Below are 26,599 nucleotides of genomic sequence, written 5' to 3' on the forward strand. Positions count from 1 at the left end.
AATCTTGAGAGGGGGAAATGAGTCGCAGAAAAACACTTTACCCGAATGACCCACTGAATTTACTTTTAGGCCAGAACTCCTATTTCAATTTCTCGTTACAGTGTCAATGGAAGTTTCAGGATCGTTTGAAATGTCTAATCGGACGTTATGCCTAAATTTCCCGTACCTTAATACTGGACATTCCTAAAGAGCCGGTTCACACACACGCCTCGTCCAGGGCAATGAAATTTTACCGCACGCCTTGTAAATTTTACTGCGCTCGCATACTAAAATCCACAATCACGTTTAGTAATAACTACAATTTGTCTACTCGGTCTCGCGTTTTATTGTATATCATGGTCATTGTAATCGAGAATTTCGGGGTCGTGAAAATTCTTGACGTATATGAAAAATCGTATTTTCTACTCGACACTCGTTCCCCGATGCATGAGAGCCATTTGGGAGACCCGTAAACCGTGCGCTATTCCAGTCTTTTGATGTTAATCGGAGCAAAGTGTACCTCGTTTTCGTCACATTAGTAGGCCATCATGGGATTTCATTGGACGAGACCGAGTTACGTCGAGATACGGTTGAGGCTGAACCGATTTCATTCGGATGAATATTCTAATTCAATTCCCGTGGAGTTTCGACCAATTTCATTACGAAGGAAGGAGGATAACCAAATCTCTTGGATTTTATGGACACGCGAGTCGCTATCGAGTCGTAGGGGAAAAAAAAAAAAAAAAACGCTAAAAGAGGTCAGTTACGCGAGATTTTTTCCCACCCGAGCAAAGTCGGCATCATAGCAAAAAATACGGTGAGACCTTCGCCTTTCACGTACATATGAAAAAGAGCGCGCGCGCGCGCGTTCTATTCGCATGGAGCAGTAGCGTGGAAAATGTGTCGAGCGAAGAGACTCCAGCAGCATCTAACGTATAGCTACAGTCGTACAGAATAAACAATTTATTCATCTCGAAGAGACGATTCAAAACTCGCTTCTTGGTCAATCTTACATACAGTCCTGTATAGATATATAGATACATGTACTTTAATACGCGCGAATGGCCTGCTGGAAGCAGCTGCCACTTTTACTCACCGGATTTGCCAATCCCCGCACTCTCGAGGTAATCCTATCAGCGCAGGCCGCGTGATAAGTTGCCTTTCGTGGTGAGTAGCTTCACTCCTTCCCTGCCTTTTCTTCTCTCTCTCTCTCTCTCTCTCTCTCTCTCTCTCTCTCTCTCTCTCTCTCTCTCTCTCTCTCTCTCTCTCATTTTTTCTGCCCGACTCATAAGAAGGACAATCCGAAGGCAGAGAGAGAGAGAGAAAGAGAGACAAAGTCTTGTGTGACTCCAAAGGCATGTCTGGCGATACACAGTTACGTAAGACACGGAGTCGGGACACGGCAGTCTCGTTCTCGGCAATTATCATCCAGCAGCGCGAAGAGCGAAGAAACGAGAAATAAAAAGAGAGAGAGAGAGCCAGCGAGGTATTTCGCGAGAGCAAAAATCCCACCGGCTAGTTTTCTGATGTGTCTTATGGTTTTGAGTCTCTGGTCTCGTACGTACCTATAACCCGTATACGTCTGTCTATATATGTATGTTCTCCATAACTGTTTATTCTAGCTAACGAGCCTTGTATACACACGCCATGTACCGAAGGATGCCTCATAAGACGCGGGAATGACGACGAGGGAGCGCAGCTATATGTCCATAGGACACTATTCCAGCGAGTAACCATAAAGGAACACATAACGTAGCCCGGTTAAGTTTATATATACACGAAACATATATTCGAATAAGGTAAGATGAGAATTTCGTATTAGCCATATCTCACTCAGTTTTGCTGCTGTCTCTGGATCCTTCTCATTCTCTCGCTCCCGTTCGGCAGTGCCTCGTTAAACACCGAATCGCCGGATTGTTAACAAAGTTTTGAGATTCAGCCACAGGTGACATTGCAAAAGTTCACTTCAGAATGGCCCAACAGCAACGCACTCAGGATACGATACTCCCGCAATGATTTCGTGCGCTTTGTCTGTAGGTAGGCGTGCGCGCGAGCGCAAACGATGAGTATGAACATCGAGGAATGTTCTCTCCATGCCTAGTTGAGCTAATTGCTTCCTAACTGGTGCTCCTTGCCGTTATTCACCGGAAATGAAATCCGTTACGTCGTAAGAGCATCGAGGAAGAATGTCGAGTCAAAAAAAATAAGCGGTTACGAGTTTGACGGAAGAACACAAACCACATTGCCAAGTGATTTCATTGTTTTGATGCTTGGATTGTGCGGGCATGTGGACGTCGTTTCGTGTCGGATTTCAAATCGACAGTCTTCGCGGGCATACAATTGATTGAGTCGCCACAACAAAGAAATTGATTTTATCGAAACATCAGGAAAGTTTGATAACAATAGGAAAATTATTATCCAACTTTGAATAGGTCACGAGGAGCGAGGAGAAAAATGGGAACATTTGTGTTCACCGACAAACCTCCCCAATGAAGATTTTTCTTTGACTACTCTCGTTTTTTTTTCTTTATTAATGCGTTTTGATTCAGTGATAAGCCCGAAAAGCCGAAAAACAGAGAATTTAACGGTCACGTCGAAGGGCGACCCAAATACTTGGACTGTACGGTGAGGCAGCAGGGTCGTCGCCATCGTCGTGCCGTAGCAAAAGTGCTTTAGTCACGCGAAAGTCAAAAGGTTCCATTACTAAAACATATTTCGGGGCACGGAACCCACTCTAGCCATTAGTTACATGTTTAACATATGTATAACGAGCTCCAGGGATGGTAAATTGATCGATTATTGATTACCCCTCCCTTTTCCCCGCGAGCCGGCCGAGCGCCAACCCTCTTTGCTGTTGCTCATCACCTGCTTCGATTTTTCAAACGAACCAAGCTGGAAATGAGAAAGTTGAGAACCGCGTCCAGGCCGAAAAGTCCGTCACGTCAGCGGCGGATCACGGTTGCGGCATTCGCCGCGTGATCTTTTTTGACTTCTTCGTCGTCTTCGCATTCTTCGTCGAGCTCAGAGAATCCGACGAAAATGCTGAACAGGAGAACCGAAAAGGAGGAAAAGAACGATTTTTGTTTAAAAAAAAATCTATTCGGTACTAAAAGGTCTTTTGTGCGTCGTTGAAAAAGGAGAAGCATATTTGCTCCATTTTTGCTCGAAGAGTAAGAAGAGGGAATTTGCATCGGACTGAATTCTCGAGTTCCCGTTTTCAAAGATGCGTCAAATTTTTCGATGAAATTTCTTTCTCTTCTCGAGACTCTTTCTCAACTTCGACGTTTTTACACGTATTAGTTCCCTTCAGAAGAAACCCATGCACGAGAGTTATTCGCGATGGAGCGAAAAAGGTAAGAAGAAAACGAAGAGGCTGCTGTAGCGAAAGACGATACCGAAACGCGTCCATATTGAAAGGTATTTCCAAGAGATGGCGTGGTTGTACGAGGAACCAACTTTGTATTGGACGCATATGTCGAGATATATTTTTTCAATGAAGCGAGCGAGCGACAATTTCATCACGAGCTCCAGAGACCTCCGTATTTCGACGTCTATGAATTCGAGATCCTGGGATCCTAGAAATTCCGCGTTTAATTAAAGAAAAATCAAACGGGAGGCCAAAGAGAGAACAATATTTCCTGTCGCGACTGCAATCACCGAGTCCCGCGCTGACGAATAAGCTGAATCTCGACCAATATCCCAATTCAGAAGCAATTTATTTTCTTTCTCCAGCCGACCAATAATTCCCTTAAACTTCTAGCCGATCGAGCACGAATGAAAATCGATACAAGCGTATTTCTCCCTCGAGTTATTGGACTCTCGAAAGCACTCGCTTTTTAAAACCGCATATAAAAAGTTGCATAATCCTGATTTCAAAGGCCCGAGGTAACTTATCCGTTTGAAAAATAGGCGAAAAAGGTCAGCAGAAAGTGTCGGTCTTTGTCGAGATTTTTTTCGACAAGCTAAGCACCAGTGTACTCTCTTCAAGATGTCAGAGGGCTAGAAAAAGACGAGTGGGAGGACTGACAGTTTTATCTTTTGCACATTTGAAAAATATCAGTATGGGCAACGTGTATACGTGTGTGCACATATAAATCGAGACGATGAGATCCCTCGGGTAACAGTGGACATCGTGCAGAGCTCGGACGGAGGGGATGATAAAAAGGCGGTCGCTCGTTATCAACATGCAGGTACCCTCACTCCGGACGACGATTTTCTTGGCTTCCTCGCGGGAGCAGAGCTAGGCATGGCGAATAAGCTTCCGACTCTGTGCTACGAGTCTATCACCTACATATTCTGTATCCTATGTATTACATGCAGTATTAGAGATAAAGATATTCATGTGTACAGTAGACACTGCGTGGTATAAACACATATCTGTAGCGATTCGAGGCTGTATGTGTACAGTAATACAAGCTTGCACTTGGAATGGGCATACGAGAATGATAAGGAGGGCAGCAGAGGAGGTCTAGCCAGGGGAAGACTCGGCTATATCTACGAAAATTGTGGGATAGTTGCCCCGGAGGTTCTACGCTACGTGCACACACCACCCTTACCCATATAGTCGTATGATTTCTTGTTGACGTGCTCCAAGAGAGCTAACCGGGCTTGCACAACGGTAACAAATGCAAACGGTACATAAACACACTCCACCATGAAGACACAAGGTACATATACGTAAACAGAGTCACCCTTGTGTGTACGGCATCGCTTATATTCCGGCTTTGGGACGATGCATCATGTTGAATTCTCGAACGCAACACTTCCCAATGATGTATATTCATTAGATGTGCGCCAAGGTTCGAGAAACTTCGTAATGGAAAATTAACTTGGTTACTCCGAGAGGTTCGCATAATGCGAAAGATTTTTTTATCCTTTGGATATGAACATGAAAATATTCGAGTTAAGAGGACGGATCGGTCGGTACATCGGAACCGTGAGTGCGAGAGAGATAGCTGCTAATTCAGGGTGTCTAATTTTGACCAGAACAGAAATTTCATGACTTTTAAGGCTTTTTAAGTCAAGGAACAGGAATTTTTCAACGACGCTGAAGTTCCCAACGTTGCAGTCCAACGAAATGAACGAAAAAAACGTTTGTAATTCACCAATTTTTTATTTCACGAATCGTTGGTGCAGCTTGAAAAATTACGAATCGCAAATTTGGCAGGGAACAAAATAGGAGAATTACTGGAATTATTGGAGAGTTTTTTTCGATCATTTCGTTGGACTCCAACGTTGGAAACTTCAGCGTCATATTTTTCATGACTTTTCTTATGGTTCTGATACTTTTTATTCATCTTTTAATTATAAAAAAATTCAATAAAAATAACAAAGAAATGATATTTTATTTTGAAATAAAGAATCTTTTTTTTCTTACAAACTATTCATTCGATATTCGTTTTTATATCGATGATGAGTATTGACGAACCAGACATTGTCGCCACCCCGCGAATTTTGAAATCATGTTGAAGAAAACCAAAAAATCGACAATGACAATGAGCGTTGCAGAGATCTTAAAAAATCAGGTTGTTTGGTAATTTTTCATGACATTTAATGATTTTTTCAGGTCCGAGTGTAATTTCATGACATTTAAGAATTTTCATGACTTTTCAGGTCGTTAGACACCCTGTAATTTCGAAATCGAAATTCTTTGATACAGTTTGACCGGCGACGCTGAAGTTTGCAGCGTTGGAGTTCAACGAAATGAAGGAAAAAGACATTTGCAATTGACCCATTTTTCATTTTACGGAGTACCGGTCCAGCCTGAAAAACTATACGAATTGCAAATTCGACAGGGAACGAAATTGGAGAATTACTCCAATTATTGAAGGGTTTTTTGGATCATTTCGTTGGACTCCGACGTTGCAAACTTCAGCGTAATTTTGACCGACTGAAAGAAGGCTCTGTTAGCCGATTTTTTCCAATTTTCCTGCTGCGGAGGCTAACAGAGCCTTTTTTTAATCAAAGTGTGTCAAAGAATTTCGATTTCGAAAATTCCAGGTGATTCCAGTCGAGCGATCCATACTCGTCATCATCAATGAAGCTTGTTCGAGCTATTTGATCGCTGCGTTTCAAAATCGTAGGAGGACGAGGATCGTTGGCAGTTTTTGTTTCCACCACTGACAACACCGAGTATCGGTTTTATTCAAATGCATGATTACTTTCCCGGTATCTTTATTCGTAATAGATCGTTTACTGTTATTCAATCATTCAGTAATCAGGGATTAACGATACCTTTGAACGATGATGAATTCGGGGTTGTGAAGAAACTGTCGATAAAGCTTTGAGAATGATTGTTCATTCCTGCCTCACAACTGTCTGCGTCTCTCGCGCCTCACTCGAAATAACGGGCACAATTATATGAGTGGGCACAAGAAAGTTGGGCCGTGCAAGAGCCAAAATTTGAGGTCTTAATTATGAAAGGATTCTGTGAAATGCCGATTCGGAATTGTACGAGCTGACTTTTTCATTTTAACAGTAGTCGTGTTGGCGTAGATATACGTACCATTACATTGTATTCGGTTACTCGTATCTCCATACAGATATCACACATTTGTATGAGGCATTCCAACTCGATTCGACCGGAGTTCGTGACCGAGGATTTTCACGACTTTTCGATGGAAGCAAAGATTATTTCGAAAGTCCCCAACGTCAATTGTCCAACAATTTTGTTGGTCTAGTCAAGACTTCTTTGTTTATTCAACTCGCATCTTTTCGATCGTTTTAAAAGTTGAAAGAAGATTTTCGGGGATAAATCGTTACTAAAACCTGATTCGAGTGATTCGGGATGGAATGCCCCGTGTAAGAAAATAAATGTCGATGTTGTATTCGTTGAGACGTCTCGGGAAAAGAAACCGATGGAGAAATGAAACGATTGCTGTACGAATGGAAGACACGAGAGCTGCGGGGAGAGAGAGAGAGAGGATGAGATTGGAAAGATCTTAGAATGAAAGCACCTCTCGAATAATTCGATAGTCATTGCGCCCATGAGCGATGCTGGCCTCCCGCGATGCGCGGGCGTCTGTTGCCGCATAAACGAAAAAGAGAGGGAGCGAGAAGGGAGATGGAGAGAAGAAGAGGGAAAGGACTGGCAGATGGCCAAAACAGCTATCCAATCGTGAATGTAACATCCACTGCGCGATAGAATCTATAATACCAGGCGTATCCGTAAGCAATCTTTCTCTCTCCTTCTGTCACTCTCATATCATCCTCCTAATGTTTATGACTCTTATACGTATACTTTCATGGTATATAAAACGTTTTTACAAACGTCTGGTGTTCGTATTTGTCCGGAATCGATATAATTCGCGTTAAAGCCCAAATTTTCAATGACGATTTTACGATCCGATTCGTGAGACTTTAACGCATATGAAGTTTAGTGCAACACGAAGGAGAGAGTCGTATATCTCGCTGGATCGAGAGTCGCGCGGATGAAAAAAAATAAAATTGCATCTTCACGTGATAAACCATGGAAGGGGTGATTGAGTAAGTTTTATATTGGCGAGTGCTCGCGCGCGATGAAAAGATTTCAGCTCATCGAGAAAAATTCTTATGATATGTGCGGAAAGACATTCCAGTGTGTGCAATAAATTCAATAAATTCGACGAGAGAAAGAGAATGAGATGGAGAAGAAGGAATAAGAACTGGAGGAAAAGTTTGATCTGATCTTTCCTGGATATGAACTCTGTATAAAAGTAAAAGCTATACAATTTTAGGAACCATCTCATTCGTTCAGACCTCGCAGAGTATCATGGCACAATGTTCTTTCCGTCCTCTCAACCAGCATCTCGACCTCGTGATAAAACCGTATTATCATCGAGAGCTCGAATAAGTCGTGAAGTGAACGAAGGAGGGAGACGAGAAGAGACCGAAAGATCTCGAATCCACTCTTCGAAAGGAATGAGGAAAGAGTGAGCGGCGCAACGGAACTTGGTCAAAAACGTTTTCCAATCCATTTTCAACTGGTACCACACACCGGATGATACGAGACGAAAAGCTTCTGTTCTCCCTTTTTTTTCTTCCCTTTTTTGTTACCTTTTTCCACCATTTCTCGATCGATCGACTCGTTCGGTGGGCGATTGCGGGCTCGTAAGTTTCCTAGTATTAGATCCATATACGTATCTACGTTTGGAGCATTGTGAGTGCACGATGTGTGTTGGTGCGCTCGTGAAAAGTTTTCGAGAGACGAATGGTGAGGGTAAAGAAAGAAGATTCAACCGGGTCTTCAAACTCTTCCCTTTTCTCACTATCGTTTCTCTCCTTTACTCTTTTTATCATCGAATTTATCTTGGCCGCTTACCACGTGTACTTTCGATAAGTATTCCAAAAGATCCTTTTCCTCAGGATCGTTTTCTCTCCCCATTTTCGCAGTACCACAAAAACAGATATACTTAAGGACGAAGCGGAGAAAAACTCTGCGAGTGAACGGTTTTCAAGTCATTTCGCGTAGATCTTTAATAGACTGCAGAATAAAACTCTGGAATATCAGACCATGAATATAGCGAAGCAGAGAAAATTATTTCACTTATTCCAATGAAATGTTGACGATTACTTTTAGGTGAAAGAATTTTTGTGAAAATTCTTTTAAACCAATTCGGTGGGCCTCGCGAATTCCTCTTTCATAAAAACGTTAATTTACTTCCAATCAGTTTATTGGAAATTGGTTATAGTCTAACAGGATTTTTCCCCTCTACGTTTTCTCTGTTATATTCCATAGCACATTTTTCTCATGATACTGTAACGGGGCCAGAAAAATATTACACTGCAAAAAAAAGAAAAATTTGGATTCAAGAGTAATACGCGTACGGGTTTTCTATCGTTATGGAACACGAGAGGGCGGTAAGAACGATAAGAGACACGGGAGAGGAGAGAGAGAGCAGGAAACAAAGCGGAGAATGGGAGAGGTCGGAAAGAGAATATCGGCGTGTAAGTATTGACGGTAGGAACGTGTAAGCTCGAGTGTAACACGGCAACAGCAGGTGAATATCAACGAGAGATAGTTTGAAAGGAAAAAAAAGGAAACAAACGGGTGAGAGAGAGAGAGAGAGAGAGAGAGAGAGAGAGAGAGAGAGAGAGAGAGAGAGAGAGAGAGTGAGAAATAAAAAGAGATAGCGGCGGAGGGAAGGAATAAAAAAAGGAAAACCGAGGCCATCGCCACGCAGCTACGATTACTCAGAGAGCTCCGAGAGAGCCTCGCGATCGACAATTTTGCTTTTTCCTTCTCCCTCCTCTCTCTCTCTCTCTCTCTCTCTCTCATTCTCGTGATCTTGCACAGTATGAAAACACTGTTCATTGCTTACCCAAGAATCTTCCAGACACTTTGCCCCACTCATTTCTCTCGCCCGTTCTCTTCTTTCGTTTCTTCCCTTCTCCCTTTTTTCCATGCTCTCATTTTCTATCTCTCTCATCTTCGATTTATTCCGGGCCTCATTCCCTGTAATAATCCTTCTTTTCGTCGTTTTCTTACACTTCTTCGATTCTCTGCTTACCGGTTCTCTCGCGTGGTATAACGATCAAAAGTCTTGTTCCTCGGCCACGAGAAAAGAGCAACGTGGTTGGGGGGGGGGGGGGGGGGGGGGGTTGTACCGTGTTGTATACCGCGTGATATCGCATATACACCCAGCACGAAGATCCACTGTGCCAGCGAAAATATCGGCGATCTACCTTACCTCTTCGTATACGTTTTACGTACAGTTCGATTAAACCGGGAATAAACCTTATTTTCCCTGGGGTCAGGCAGATGAAAGAAAAAAAACGAAAAAAAAACAAACAAACAAACCAGGCGAGGGTAAAAAAACTCACGAGTTACTTACTCACGAGTTTAGAAGAAGAAATTTGCACGTCGTTGCCTTCATTTTTCTCCTCGATCACGCAATTCTCCCGAGTGCTAAGTCTATCAATTTCATTTCCCCACCGAAGAAAACCATAGCACTGATAATAATCGTATTAACCGTCTCGGAGGAATAACGCGAAAATATATTATATAAGAGTGTTTGAGTATTTAACGTATGAGCAAAATTTGTGGTATTAATTGAGAGCTGACAAGGTGGCATGAAAGCAGAGGAAAGAGATGGTGAGGGACGTTAACTGCTCGATCGTAAATTCACGTGGCGTGGGAAGATTATTTATGTAGTTATTTGAGAGCTTATATATACAGCCGGAGAGAGCACGGGACGGCCTAAAACGGCCGAGAGGTAGAGCGAGAGAACGTGAACCACGAATTTGGGAAATGGCCGGAATCTCGAATTACTCGTGGTGAGAGAAGCGCAACCCTGTACACCGGTTTATGTATATTTTGGATATAGGAATGTACCCTATGCGTTTATTAGTCGGTCGCAGGAGAGAGAGAGAAACCAAGATAGTTGAATACGGCACCCCGCGGGTTCCTCTGTGATCATGCCGCCAGGAGAGGATTAGGATCTCATTGGAAAGCCTGCAGCAGCATCAAGCGAAGAGAGAGAGAGAGAAGAAGAGACAAAGTACGAATCGTTGGTTACCGGAAAATACGAAACCGCGTAATTTCCCCAGAGGCAGTTGACCCATTGTGCGCTTCCGTTTTCCGCGGGAGGAGCGCAAGAGTGTAGAGAGCTGGGCTGGGAGTTGGGAGGAGCGAAGCAAGAGCATGTTCATACAGGCCCTCGATGCGGAGAGTTCTACTGACATACGATCCAATTTCGATTGAATCGATTAGTAAATAAGCCTCCTCGTCTCTGCATTATCAGGTTTCGATAGAACATCGAAGAATGACGTTGGAATGATCGAAAAAAACCCTCCAATAATTCTAGTTATTCCTCAATTTCGTGTCGAATTCGTAAAATTCATAGTTTCTCACCGTCCACCGATACTCGTGAAAAAATTCTAACAAAAAATTGTTCAATTACAAGTGTTCTTCGTTGGACTCGAACGCTGCAAAATTCGGCGTCGTATCGAAGAATCCACTGGTATTTTTTTGTTTACGCGTCTACGTAAAATCCAGGCAAGTTCGTTAACGGACGACGAGCGCGCAGTATTTACACAGCGAGGAACGCGCGTGCCTGTTTCGTTGAATTAATTAGCAAACTCTCGTCGATCATATTATTCGTGCGTGGGTAAAAGTTGATATGACTTGTGGGAACGTCGTGTGTGGTGCCCCGACGAGTGAGAAAGATAGACTCAACTCTCCAATCCGTTTTCCGCATGGCCAACTCTCGTCTCGCGCCCTCCCCCTCTTTCTCACACACACGCAGACTCTCGCTCTGCCTCTCTTTCTCTTGGTATTAGCTGAATTAAATTATACATAAACGACGACAAGTTTGCGCCCTCGCATCAACGCCACCGCAGTTGATGCTGCTTCAGAGATGTCTCTCCGTGGCCCTGTCGTCTCTCTTATCTCTCACTCGGTTCCTCTCTTCTCTTTGCCCGCTGCAGTCTTATCGCCGTTAGGAAAATCCACGAAACACGCATATATACATGCGTATGCTTACACGCCATTGAACAATCCCCCTGTTAAAACAAAGTTCAACTGTGCCTGCAACAAACTTAGACTTCCGAATGACATTGCGAGTCCTAACTACATCCGCGGAGAGCGCTAGCTCCCGCGCGAGTTTAGATTTTTAGCATTATGCAATCCGTACACGAACAAATGCGTTGAATTTGTGCAGTCACTAGTACTTTACAGTCCTTTTGTTCTTTCTCGGGTTTGAATTTCGAGGAGGACGCTCAGCCGAGGCTGGAGTCTGCAAAACCTCAAGACGGATCGAACCAATATGATTCAGAGGATTGAAACTGTGCTGATCTCAGAGGGTCGCCGCAGCAGGGACCATTCCTAATGAGGAAACGAAACGATTCTTTTTAGCCAAGAAGAAAACTGTTTCCTCTTTTCCATATATTTTTTAAGCTCGTGCATTCTCTTACCCCGTTGAGGCGGTGGGAAGCAAGCGATGCATTATTAACCGCCCTTCGTTGCTTTTGAAGCTCTTCCTCCCTGCCCTCTCTGTTAATTTCTCTGAAAGCGTGTACGAGGTGCGTCAGGGAAGCGAAAATACGCTCGTATGTGTTGGTGCATACACGCCTCGTCAGAAATATGATTACTCATTTTTTAAATTAATTTACCACGCGAAGCCAGCGCTCTTCCTCTCCGCGTCTCTCTCCTTCTCTTTCATTTTTTTTCTACATACACAGATTACGAACACGCTGGACCGAAGGGGACGAAAAAATGTTCGTCCCCGTTTTTCTATCTTTTATTTCTCATTAACCTTTTTATACCCGGGCAAATATTATCATACTCCATTTTTTACACTGCTACTCTTATATTTTTCTTTTGAAAATTTTATTATCATTATATATTCTCGGTTCTCCGCAGCGCAAACCAGAAGGCTGCGTCAACAAAAAATTATTAAGGACGTTAAAATTTTAGCCAATGAGATTGAAGTTAAATCGTGTCGGTTGCGGAAATATCGAATATATATAGCTGTACACGTTACTTATCAGGCTTACATATACGTATAGAGGAGCACGTATACCGACGCGTTGCTTTCGACACTAATCCACGAGGTTTCAATTTTCGTGGTGAGCTCGGTGCAGCTTAAAACGTGTATCCTTTTACACTAACACATACTCGGACAAATATATATGTATATGTATGATCGAAAAGCTATACGGGAGAAAAGCGATTTAACGTGTCTCGTAGAAAAGCCACTATATACCGGAAGAGTATTGCGGAGTCAACGCGGTTCAAGAGAAAGTATATCATACGAAAAGGTACACAGACATTCATACACAGAGGACGAACCTTGACTCCCGACTCTGGCGAGATTCCAACTTTTCGTATACGGCGTATACCAATTATTTCGGACACCGTCTCTAACGTCCCGACTATAAATTTTCATCCAACCTTTTCCAACCTCGTCTCTGACGTTCCTGCCCCTTCTGCATGCTCCCGAAATCCATGGTGTACCCACTGGCTCGCTCTCTCTTTTTCTGTATTCCTGGATGAAACGACATCACGTGATTGCGAAAAATATCATAAAATTAGGACGAAAAGAAAATGAGGAATTGATGAGACGAGCGTACTTTTGGTTCGTACGGAGTTACCTCACTAATGAATGTGACCTCGTTTTCCTCCAATTGTTTTTTCGAGCATAAGAAAGAGCTTCGAAATAAAACGACAGAAAAGACCTCCGTTAGAAAAGGTTTTGCGTGCTGAGCCGCGGCTTTGTTTTTATCCCTATTTGAACCTGCGAAAACATATGTCGCGTGCTCCCAACGATCTCCGACTCTTATATTCCTTCACGTAATCGAGTAATCACTCGAGATTCAGTAACGCGGAACGCAATAAGGAACACGAACGTTTAAAATCCAAGCAGATCGATACCAAGTTTTACGTAACAAGTTTGTCAATATTTCGTTAACGCGGCGCTGAGAACACGAAAAAATGGGGGAAACCTCCGATAAACGTGACACGGACAACAACAAAGGCACAGAGTGTGACGAGAGAGAAGTGAAATAAAAAACACTCGTGCACACCAAGTGCGAATAACAATGCGTTCGTTCTATTTTTCACGTCTCGTAAAGTCGGTCGCTCAAATTTGCGCGAGCGCTCTCCGGAACGAGAGAGTTTGATGGAACGGACCAAAGCACATTGTCTCTATGCCCATGTCAATATGAATTTTTTATCAAAGGCTTTTCACACCCACCATATGTACGTTCAGAAAAACGCTGACCCTTCTCTATCGGAGCCAGTTTTCATGGTTTTCTATTGAAAAATGAAAGCAGATGGGATTTCTATTTGACCATTTCCTCGAGCGGTAAAATCCCTTTTTTCCTATCGCTTCACCTCACTGCTGATTCGGAGGCCGTGATCAGGTGCTGCGCGTAATTCGAAAAATCTTCTCGCAATAACGATTCGAGAACAAGCCACATCGAAAAAAGAAAACCCCGCCCCGGAATATGCGAAGCGTAACCAATCAAATTTTGGAAATAACCAAGATCACAAAAATCGAAAGTACCTTAGAAAATTCAAAAATTGAATTTAGACGTTAAACGCCACACGCACTCTCGATATTCGTGTGTGAACGCAATATATCCGCTTTTACACGGAACGAAGAGGATTTAGGTCACACCTAATCGGGAGAAAAGTGTTTTAAGATCATTGGTTTGGAAAATTGGAATCTCGCCAGGAGCGTGAGACAGACGCGCGTGTATTAAAGTACTGCGCACAGGTCTCAGCCGCCCCAACGTTTTTCTTCGACGCCGCCGCTTCTTATCGCCTCCTCTGCGTCGTACGAAGAAGACGAACGTTCGGAAAAAATAAAGTCGCAGATAAAAACTCGCGCAGGAATACAAACGGCGATGTTTAACTCGCGAAGAGAACGGAAAAAGGCGCGAGACCGAGGCGAATACACCTGCTCGGAGTCCCAAGCTCACACGTTCTTCATCGCGAAGCTCCGAGCGGTGAGCACGCCAGTTTCAATGACAAATATCCTTATGCACACGTACAAATACCAAAACGATGTTAAAAGTAATTGGAAAGATGAAGAGCTCTCCGGGGGGAGGGACGATTGAAAGAAACAAAGTCGAGCATATTTTCGATTTTATTCTCCAAATGAGAGAGTTTTGGTGATTAAACTTCCGAGCAGAAACATTGACGATGGAACTGAATATTTTGTAGAAACTATTTCGAGTTTAGAGTTTCAGAAAATTTGTTGGAAAAATAAGGGTTTCAATGAAAGTATCGAATGTCGAATTTTCGGTTAAACTTTATGCTCCGAACAGCTCTTCGAGTTCGAAAATACGCGAATTCTACTCTCGTATGCGTCACAAAAAAGTTCATTGTTCATTCTGGACTTTCTTGTTTCAATAAAAATAGCTTCGCGCGTAATGACGATGAAATCGAAAAGAATGGTGCGGACGCATTTGCTGACAGACTGATGTTCGGACGCCGGGTCCGCGGATTGAGCGAAGAGAAACTCGTCAACGATGGACGACGCGACACGCAACGCGGTTGACGTTTCCATGGTGATTTCGCGGAGTAAAGAAGTTGGTCCGGATTTCGTGCCAAGGTATTTCTCGCGAAAAAATTCGTCCCTCAAATATCTATTTGGTTAGCAGACAGTCGCACATATGAGAAAAGAATGGGGAGGAAAATATGGAGAGAAGCGAGACGATGAATAACGTGAAAATAGGGATGAAAACGAAAATGGAATTGAAGAGAAGACTGAGGGGAGCAACGGGGCGGGGGGATGAGAGGGCGAAAAAGGCTCTTGTTTTTCGTAGCGCAACTTTAAACCATCGGCATTCATTAGTGGAATGTAAACAATGTTAGCGATGCATTCATTATAATAGAGTAAACACTTTTTGTTTGTTTTTATTCCCTCCAGAGATCGCACTCCCTCTTTCATCTATAACGAATCCGCGCGCCGTTGCACTCGCCAACAGTTCGCGTCGAGATAAAAGAAAACGAAAGGAAGAGACGGGTAAAAAAAGAAACAGAGAAACAGGAATGATCGAGAAATGAGCGTAAATGGTGAAGCTATGAGTGCACGAAGTTTGTATACAAAAAAATGTCTTCCTTTCAACCCCGACGAACTTGGCTGATTTGAAAATCAAAAGAGCAATTGCCGGTATCGCATTATTCGTTTTGTGTGATAGGCACACCGTCGATTTTGCTTTTTTTTCTTTCATTCAATTTCGTATCTGCGTGTACCGCCGCGTGTCTGCTCCCAAAAGCCCCAGAGCACTTTTTACGGGAAGCTTCGTTGGTTCGCGTGTTTCATTCGATTTGCGCTTCACAGAATTTTTATTCCGCTTCGAAACCGAACGTACGATGTGATCGATAATTAACAGGTGTAGCGATGTTGTTTTGTCAAGAGATCGCGAAGGAGGAAAATATTGGGACTGGGGGGAATAGGGATGTTGATATGCACGGAGCGATAGAAAGATCGCAAGGAAAAAAAATGTATAACGACACACAGCGATGAAAACACTAGAGGGAAAAAAATTCAATTGTTTTGAATTCGTTAACCACGAGGGAGGCAACGAGTTTTCCCCAAAGACACGTGAATGATGCCAGGCTATATATGAAAGAGGGGGAGAGGGAGAGAGAGAGAAATAGAGAACGAGGAGGGAAGGCTGCTGAAGGGGTGCAACGAGAGTACTTTGCCACTCCAACGACCGAGTAATGTCTACTTTAGGGCTCTTAAAATCTTTCGCTTTTCCCACTCACGAAATATCCATGAACAGATTTTCCGTCGTTTTTGTTTTTCCTTTTAAACTTTTCGAGGCGCTCTTTTTCTCTATATTTGTTCTCGCTTCGGCTCCACTCGATATTCTAGAGACGCTTCACTCGTAACGTTCCGTATTAATTTTATCGATGTGCTTTCGCAGCTTTTCAACACAGGAACATTTTTTCACTGCCTCGGGAAAAGTTCGGTGCGTCAAAATTTTTCAGTTCGTGGAGTACGTGTCCGGAAGTAAAACTTTATTCCAATATATACTTCACGCTTTTCCCCGGACAGGCGAATCCCCTATTTTGAGCCCCAAGTTTTTTTTCTCTGTGCAAAAAATCCTGTCCAGAACCTACACTTTTTCAAAGCTAGCGAAAGGGTTGCAAAAAATTGGGAGTTAAACTCCGATGCAAATAAAAATCTTCAGCAGAAGCCAAAAGCAAAATTGTAAATCAAAGGAAAAACCTTGTTTTTTGGTGCACAAAAAATCATCGACTTCGAACTGTACCTCTACCGTTTTTTTTTTCTTTTTTTTTTCCCCCATTCATCCCGACAATGTTTTTCTTTTCACAGTTCTTATGAAATAAGTCATATACCCATAACGGAGAAAGACCGACTTTTTTTCTCCCCAAAAAAACGGGAAACATTTTTGAAACGTTATTCTTGGGTAAACGGTTGTGAAAAATAGACAGCCTTGAAGGAAAATCATTCCTCCGCGCTAGTAAAAGGACACGGCGCAGAGTATGTACGTATCGTGTACGCGGAGGAAAGACCATAAAAGAGAAACGAGAAGAAGGAACGACGTGCCGTTTGGCGCGGAGGGAGAGCGGTATTCGGGGTACGGGGCGTGCTGGGACGCGCGAGTTTCCATGTAACGGAGCTAATTAGCGCGCTAGGGAGTTCTGATGAGAAAGAGTGAAATGCGCCCAGAGAGAATGGGAAAGAGGAGCAGCTATAGAAAAGGAAGAAGAGGAAGAAAGAAGTGCAAGAGAATGAGATGAGATCCTCGGACATCTTATATTGTCGGTAGACACGAAAGTGATGGTACTCCGAGGTAGACACGCGCCCGAGTCTCGAACACGTCACTGGCATTTCCATGAGAGGGAAGCCCGAGGAAGAGAGGAAAGATGCAATGCTGGTTTGCTTTACAGTAATATATACGACAGCAATTTCACCCATCTCCTAGGGGGCTAGGGAAATAGACGGTGGAAAAAAATGAGGAAGTAAAAATGAGAGGAAAAATTTGTGATGGAATGAGATAGAAAAAGAGAAAAATATAGAATTTCTAGAAAAGAGGAATGGAGAGGAGCGACGAATATAACGAAATGAGGGACGGAACGATCCCCGGCGGAACATGGATTCGCATTCTGGCCCTTCTGCTCTCTTTCACTCTTGCGCGTCCTCTCGTTATATTTACTCGGGAACCATGGCACAGTTCGTGCTCAGGAATGAATTTTGGCCTACGGGAAAAAAATTCTGTGACGTGACTCCGAAGGCTTTCCTATAACGAGACTGACGGTGACGCAACCGATGAAAATCAGAAACACAAGAAGAGAGGGATTGAGACCGCGCGATCTTTTGCAGCCATCGCGATAGATCTTTGCTTGTTAATTTTAAAAATGCAAAAAAAACACACTGTGTGACGTGTTGGAAGCGATTTTTCAGCCCTTCTTGGAACACCCATCAATCGATTTTTATACTAAAACATTTTCGTTCACCTTATGGGCGAAGGTGTGACGATTTATTCTTTGGAGATTGAAAGCGACGTTCTTCCAGTTTTACGTATCGAGCTCCAAGTTATTTTTCGGCAAACTTTCTTTATTCCTTATCCAAGATAAAATAAACCACAATAAACGTGCTGTCACCATTACGAAACTGAGGTATCCCCGGGCCGATACACTCTTTTTCGAAAAAACTGGATAACAACAAAAGAGAATGATAAGGAAATAAAACTGAAGGGAGAAAGAGACGAAGAAATGAATAATGGATCGAGAGAATGATGGATCACCGATTGTTCGTATATGAAAATCTCATGCTCGAAACTTCAGTAGTCTTCTCGAAACGTAGTTGTTTTGTCTCCATTAAACAGCCAAGCGTTTTCATGCGGATTTTCAATTCTCCTATTTCCCATTCCAACTGCGTTGTCTAGCACCGTGGGAATCTTCACCATGACGGGCTATGCGTTCCGACATGATTTTATGCTGGACCAAAACATCATAAAATGAAAATACAAATGTGAAAAAAATCGCACTCTGAGAGAATGACGAATTTCAATAAACGAAACAAGACTCGAATCTTCCTTCGTATTTTGTTGACAAAAAACGAAGATAGAAATCATCAGCTTTTTATTCAATGACTTCAATGACTATTTCGAGGACGAAAAATGTTAAGCAGCAAGAGTGAAGATATCATCTATATAAAACAGGGAATAACCGATACACGGCTGGTTAAAATGAAGGTAGATCTTGACGTGTGTGCAGTCACGGAACAACGCAGTCGTAAAAATTGGTAATTTGCACACGCGCGTATATGGAGGACGGTGTATACGCAAATGAGGGTTGTGAGGCCAAAGTCGAGTGGATAATGTATGCGCATATCTAGTGCCCTTCCCCTCTCTCTCTCTCTCTCTCTCTTTCTCTTATTCTCTCCCACGTATCTTCGTTGCGGCGGGTGTGGAAAAAGATAGAAAAAAAGAAAAAGGTTGAGAGGATGGCAAAGAGGAGAGTAAAAGAGAGAGAGAGAGGGAGAGAGAGAGAGTTTTCACGTTGAGTCGAAAGCGGCATACCAACAGTAGCAGGAACCGTAACGGTGCGAAATAAGCCGTTGGGGTAATAACACGGTGGGCGAGCATTGTATTCCTACGATTCCACGCGGGCTGTCGTATATAGCAGAGATAATGCACAACCGGTCAGAAAAGTTAACAGCGGGAAATGCGCGTGTACGCGACCGTATACTAAAAACGGAATAGAATTTCGAAGCTACGAGTGTTTGTGTTTAGGTTCGAGTCCCGTAGTTTCGGGACCAAAAAAGGCCTGACCTAAGACATTTTCGTTTCATTTTCTCCGTCGAAGCGGCGGAAGGTTATTGGAGAATTGGAGAAGAGAATGTTCTCAAGAACCAAAGGGAGTTCATGACGTAACCTCTTTAAAAGTGTGCTGGAAGATAGAATAGCAAGGGAGTTAAACGCGTGAAAATTTAGGAGCTTAAGTACTGGAAAAAGGGGAAATTCGAGTGGCGTATTTGCATAATACAAAAATGTGGCTCTTTCGCACTTTAGCGAGATAGAAAGAGAAGGAGAAGGTGAACCAGAGCCAATAATGGAAGAAGAGAGTGCACTTTCGCCTCTAGCACTCGCGATTCGTCCGCAGGTGGGATAAAACACAACGCAGAAACGAGCGGGCGCTTCTCCCTATTGCGTATAAATACCTGCTGCGGTGGTGAACTAACGACACCATTATTTTTCAACAATGAGCTTTCCGTAAAAAAGCAAAAGCACGCCCACCGAGGGAATTCAATGTAATGAACGAGCACGCGCGCGCGCGCAGGCGAATAAAAAGAGCGAGGGAGAGAAAAGAGAGAATGGACATAAAAGTGTCTCTTTTCATATTCTCTCCTGCGCGTCATTCCCGAGCATCCCAGCAAGCGCATCAGCAGCATTCTTCACCTCATCGCGGCTGACGTTGTGCCGCACTTGTGTTTACTCTTCCTCTCTTCGAGTTTGCCGGTCTCGTCTCGCGCCAAGATATACTCCCGATCTTGGAATAAAGAGAGACACGCTCGTTCCTTCACAAACGCACGCGTCTATATTATACATTTGTATACGCATATGTGTGTAAATGTAACAAAAGTAAGGCTCTTTTGTTGGTTAAGCACAGTCGATACGTACACAGACGTAGGATGAATCAGTCGTGAATCAGCGATGCATATAGTATATGAATGGAAAAAATAAGTAAGGCCGAAGCACGTTCTTTTGAGCGATGCGCGCTCGCATATATCGTGCCTCGTCGGAGCAAAATACGCGTGTACACAATACATATTTAATGTGACAAGACGGTCAAAAGAAATGATAATGTAGCATTGATCCAGCCCCTCGAGCATAGAGAGAGAAATAGCGAAAGAGAGCGAGACCCGAAAAGAGAAATAATGGATCTTGGGGATTGATAAGACGACAAGCTCCCACGATATCGCCTGCGTCATCCCAGAACGATTATTTTCTCGAAGAAGCTCTCTTTTATCTTTTGTAATTCTTCTTTGCTCCGAGCTCCCCCTCTAGATCATATGCGTATGCGTCGGAGGCAGAGAGCCAACGTTACAGAACAGGAGATTTCGGTGAAAGCAGCAGAACGGCTGTGGTAGCGTAACAGCACTAATATTAAGCTTTCTATATATAGCTTCGGCATTGGAGAGTTTGGCTGCACGAATCATGAATAAGTCGTAATCGCGAGAGGTCCGCTGGCGAGAGGACGGAAAGAGGGTTAGCTCTCACGAGCAGCTGCGTACTCTTAATACTAATTAACACGAATGCACGCTAATGGTATTAATGTATACGATCCTTTTGTTGCGATTCGGTTTAACCATCGCTCGCCTACCAGTTTCCCCTCTCTCTCTCTCTCTCCTTCCATTTTTGCCATCTCTCGCTGAATATGCAGACAGCGATCTACCTGATGCAGACGTAAACCTTCTTCCTGGCTCCTCTCATACTCTCGGCGCAGCATCCCTTGACGTCTGTAGCATCTCCGGCTGTTTCGCCAATCGGCGCGGTGAGCTTCCGCGTTATTAGCTCTCCCGCGCTCCTTCAATCACGAGCTCCCTCTCGCAGTACTCCAACTGGCCCCAGGTCTTATTTTCATTGTCAGTCAATATTGACCTGACTCTCTCTGAAACGTAGATCGTCGTACCTTTCTCCACACACACACACAAACACACGCGCGCGCACGCTACTCGCGGCGCACTCGTACACTCCGAGCGACCTCAATTACGCCCTTTCGTCTGCCAGCGCAGCTGGCTTATTTATGTACACACGTATTGTTGGGTATGCAACGAGCGAAAAAGTCCGCGAATGTGTGGATACATAAACGAACTGGGGGCAACACATTATACGTAAGATCGGAGCCTTGACTCGACTGTGTTACGAAGCACACACATTCGCAACAGACTGTGTGAAATTGTTAGCTCGAGGCTCATCTCCTCCGAGACGAGAAGAAGAAGAAGAAGAAGAAGAAACTGATGCACGCTGCGCGTTCCAGACCTGCAACTGCAGCTTTTCCAATGCATTTATATGCGATATCGCGCATACATATACGCACACAGAGGGAAGCGCAGCCAGACTGCGTTTCTCCGGCACTAAGCTGTTGCTCCCAAGGAAATAAGACAAGTTTTACACCGTAGGACGGGGGATTGAAAAAGAAGGCGGCTTTGACTCGTTAAGAGGTAAATGTCTGCGATGTTATTTAGTATCATTTTTCGGTAGAAAAGTGATACACGACGATTTATCCGGCGGGAACATAAATTTCTCGATTTTAGGAGCAACACCGCACAACCATATTTATATGGATAAGAATGCAGGTGTTTTCGGAACACGGGTTTAAATGCTCTTCCGTACCTGCGCGTATTTATACGTACGGATGCATTTGCGGGACGCGAGAGAGCGACTCCCTTTCGTTGTAAATAATACGCGATGATGCGGGAAACCGGTTGCTGACCAGGGAATGTATCCGCATGCGTCGCTAATTAATAACCCAGCTCATAAGGATAATCGGGCTTGTTGGTATTTGATTGCAACGTTATTTATCAGGATGTTAAATACTTTGGATGTATTCGAGTTTATTCGAAAGAGTGAAATAACCAAGAATTCTTACGTCCCACGGCAAGTGTCGTTTTTTATTTATTCTTTAAATTCAACCAAATACGCGATCAATTCGTGCAAGCCTCGACACATTACTTCTGAGATTAACAAGATTCAATTAAGAATATTCCGTCAACGTACACAAAATAATCGTTCACTGCTTTCGTTTTTGCCCATTTTTTGTTATCCCCCATCAATCAACGAGCTCACGGAAACATTCAAATAATTATATAATCACACGAACGAATGAGAGATGTAGCAGAAATGCGAGAATTACACGGGTTTTAGCTGCGAATAAACGCGCGCATTTCCGAGAGTCTATTTAGCAAATCGCGCGCAGGGGGTAGTAAAATAATATAAATTCAAGCGAATTTATGCTCCGCTCACGGTGCGCGCGTTTACCCCGTGAATGCGGCGGTACTACGTGCGAACTGTGCCCTTTAACCTTTTTCCCTTTTTCTTATGGCCATGCACCTTCGTTTTTGTCACACTTTTCGTGGAGTTGTGAACTGAAAATTCTCAAAACTATTCTCAAAACCAATTTCTAATTACAGCACTCCCGGTCGTAATACTGCTTTTTTTTTTTTCAAATAAAAAAGTATTGAAAAAATGTCGAGTTTTGCCACGAAGAAGAATATTTTAATTTGTAAAAATCTCGCTATAAAGTGCGTCTCTCTCATCTCCTGTTTTATAATTTACAGCTCATTTAACCAGACATTTTTTGCAATTCCGTGAGAAAAGTCAGCCATAAAGATGCAATGTTCGTCAAGGTGTAAGTACACGTGTACATATGGTACTTATTTTGTGCAGCAACCGGTTGTAATAGCTCGGAGCATCGAAGTAATGCAGACGGGATTATATTATTCCCGAAGGCTAACCTTCGACTGATGAGCAAACTTTTATTTTCCCTTTCGCTCTCTTTTCTGTATACTTCGGATCTCAAAGCGGTAAAACAAACTTTTACAAATGTCAGCAGTTAATCGGAGTAGCATATGAAATCTGCGATGGTGCGAAATATCTCGACTTTGGTATACACGCGCAGCATCGACAGCATTCAACAGCATCGAAGAAAAAAATCACGTTGGATTATCTTCTCCGTATATGCGTAGACAGAAAGGGAAATATATCGAGAGGTTCAGAAGCTTTTTCACGCAGATTATTAAAGAACAGTTCAAACAGCGAAGGCGTATATCCACGCTCGAGATTCGCCTGTTTTCCGCAGCGCTCAGAATTCGGCTGCGGCGCGCTATTTAAAAACGTTATGTATACACGAGAAATCACAGATGAGCCTCGAGAAAAGGTAAGAAGAAAAAAGGCCGCATTACGACGAATCCCCCTTGGGGTGCATCATGAATTCCAAGTCACGAAATTCTACAACCGCAACGGATATTATTACCATATAAAAATTATATGAGCCTTCGCCGCCTTTCCCTTCTCTCCCCCGCCGCGGCCCGCCGCACTCTCTCAACAACCGGTTATAATCGTTTTTCCACTTTAATAATGGCCAACTCTCGAATTATACACATATTATATTCCGAGAATCGAGGTTCGTTTCTTCCTCTCTCTCTCACACACGATGATACGTATGGGACTGTATGGGACGTGAAGTAAAAAATGAAAGGAGAGGGGGCCTGAGCCGCGGAGAGTTCAGGTCTCCAGAGAGACACGGTGCTTGCTGATGGGTGCAAAAGTTCACTGGGTTAAGGATAGGTCCCGACGAGAGAGTGAGAGAGCCTCCGATGATTCGCCATCTCTTTTCCTCCGTTGGAGCTCCGTTCAACCTTTTTGCCATCGATTCTTCACTCGGCTCTTCTTCGTCCCAGAGGCAAATGTTAATAATCACGTGACCACTATTTACCGTAGGGTATAAGAAGAAATCGCGCGAGGGAGGAGAGGAGAGAGGAAGATAAAGACGCAGAGACTGGTGCAGCATCCCGTGTGCGTGTTTACTGGCGCGCGTGTACAGATGAATGCCCATTCTGGGGGCACCATCATTCCGGCGAAAATTCTACTTAACCAGCCCGAAAATACGCCCTTGTAATATTGAATGCCTCATACGTGCTATACACCTCGGATATACTGCATGGCCCGAAGCATATCGGCGCAGCAGAAGCGTGCATCGATGTTTTTATGCTTGCCACATGACGCCATGACGCCGTAGACTGCACGCCGTAGCCCCGCAACGACGAAAGAAGGAGAGCGAGGGAGAACTCATCGAACCAAATAACTAATAACCCATCGGACGAGAACGGGTGGCCACGACGTGCTCATACATATGTACGCTAGCCAAACTCAAAGGGCGCAATGAGACTGTATGAGAGGTTATTTAATGTCCTTGCGAATCGGAATACGATAGCGACTCGGTGCACGTATTTGAAAAATCTCGTGTATGCACTGCTCCAAACGCTTTGTTCGTTGGAACGCGTTTTATTCTATTATTCGGTGCAAACTAATTGACACTTTTTTCTCCCAACATTGAAGATGGACAATGTAAGGGTAACGACGCTAAGTTTGAAAAATAACGAATTGCAAATTCAGCAGGGAACAAAATTGGAGGTTTACTGGAATTATTCGAGTGTTTTTCAATACCATTTCGTTGGACTCCAACGTTGCAAACTTCAGCGTCATTAAGGGTAATCGATTCTTTGATCGAAGTGTGTCTGTTCATTTTTAATAGCACTTTGAAAAACCGGATTTTTCCTGTCAACTCAAAAGATTAGAAAACGATTGACCTTCCTTCGTTCAAACAGGGACATTCGGTTCGGTCAGTTTTCGAAAAATGCAGATGAAACGTACAAACAATTGTTTTTGCTGAATGTATGTACGGTTATCGCGCTTTGAGCGATTGTCGAAACAAAATCGGAAATCTTCGAGCGCTCCCTTCAGTATTAATCAAAATCTCATTAAACACACTCACTATTTGAATAAAACGAAATATTATTTTCTTTTGACAATTAATTAATTTGTTTTTATTACGACCAAAACTCCATGCAACAGTTTTCGAAAACTCCCGACTAGGAAATAGCAAATCTAGAAAAAATTTGAATGAATTGAAAACAAAAAAGTTGACCGAAAATTGCACATCACCAATGACAACGCTCGTTTGCTTATTCGTCAATGAATCTCTTCTAATCATGCATAAAAACCAAACACTGAAATAGTTTTTTTCTCAAACTTTTCTCTGTTTAACAAAACGCAATGGCACGGTCGGAAGTTTATTTGTTGTTTTGAAAAAAAATGTTGATCTCACACTTTTTGCAGATTATCGTAACTTTTAACGATAAATCGTTCGAAAAGCACATACGAGAAAATAAAGTACGAGCCAAAAGTAACTATCAGCAACACAACCTCCAGCGAGAAAAAATGTAAACACGCGGGCATCTTTTGAAATAACGTGCAGGCAGCAACCGCTGAAGTTGCCACCGAACGTAGTATGGCGTCGACGGCACGGTCTGCTGTTTTTATTGGTTAAACCGATATGAGAAAACAGCTTTTTTTAGTATGTCAAAGTTAATACGAATGCACAACGGATAGGATCAAACGATAGCCCGACACAATATTGGCGAAAAAAAGTTCAAAATTCGGTCATAAGATCTTTTGATATTTTGCTGAAATATTTATGAAATCTTCTGAACCAGGTGATCGCGATCAAACGGTTTATGCTCGTAAAGGCAGTGCAGAATTGGAATTTTTGGATCTGCTAAGCTTCTTTTTTCGACGTTTGGACAACAAAAAAATAAATAATCGTTAAAAAAAAATATCGACAGATTCATGCCCATGGTCGATCCCACTCGATGAGAAAAACTCTCAGAAACGAGGGGAAAAATTATTTGCACTCTGCTTCTATCGAATCAATCTTCGATTGATTGAACGACTGATCAATTTGCAGTAATGAAAAAAAAGGAGTTAACTGCTTCGGGCGTTTGGAGATTTCGTATCGGAAGGCTCGCATTGACTGTATGTACCCCCGAGAACAGGATCCTGAACGGACGTGGTATTTTCCCGAGTTGCGGTTGAACGTGCTGCTGCTACTCACCCGTGTACGAAGTGCGCTGGTGAATTCTTCCGCTGGACGACGCGTTAGCAGTATGTCGCCGGAAACCATAGAAACACGAGACCCTAACGCGTATATTATCCGATGACTTGTTCCAAACACTGCGGAGAAGCATCCTGGAAAAATGGTCAAAGAAAAACAAAATTCATTAGACAAAATGACAGAACGGAAGGCACCAAATTGAAAGGAAAAGGAAGAGACCGAGAGGGAAAAGTATGGAGGAGAAAGACGAGGGGAGGAACGGGGCGTTGTAATAACACATAAAAGTTGATTTATACGCTCGTTCGTTCGGATTATTAAAATACGAAATGGCTAGATGTACATATTCAGTGGTTTATTAGCAAATTTTCTTACTCGTTACATACCCTCATAGATCCACGGATACAGAAACATATTATTGCATAAATTCGAATGGAAAAACGCTCACGCGGAATTCGGTATTATTGCAGTAAAGATAGAGCCTCCCTCCTCTTGATATTTAAGCACTTTAGCCCATAACTGTGGGATAAGAAAATATAT

General features: G+C 43.1%; 1 protein-coding gene across 4 annotated transcripts in view; it reads right to left on the minus strand.

The window, feature by feature from the left end:
• Positions 1–26,599, minus strand: part of LOC122411342 (uncharacterized) — a 181,254-nt gene that overhangs the window by 95,630 nt on the left and 59,025 nt on the right. For all 4 annotated transcript variants that reach the window (XM_043420101.1, XM_043420097.1, XM_043420089.1 and 1 more), the window contains exon 2: positions 26,063–26,196. The gene's annotated coding sequence lies outside the window, so the exon portion shown is untranslated. The remainder of the gene's footprint in view (positions 1–26,062; positions 26,197–26,599) is intronic.

This window comes from Venturia canescens, chromosome 1 (genome assembly GCF_019457755.1).
Source record: "Venturia canescens isolate UGA chromosome 1, ASM1945775v1, whole genome shotgun sequence".
Lineage (NCBI taxonomy): Eukaryota > Metazoa > Arthropoda > Insecta > Hymenoptera > Ichneumonidae > Venturia > Venturia canescens.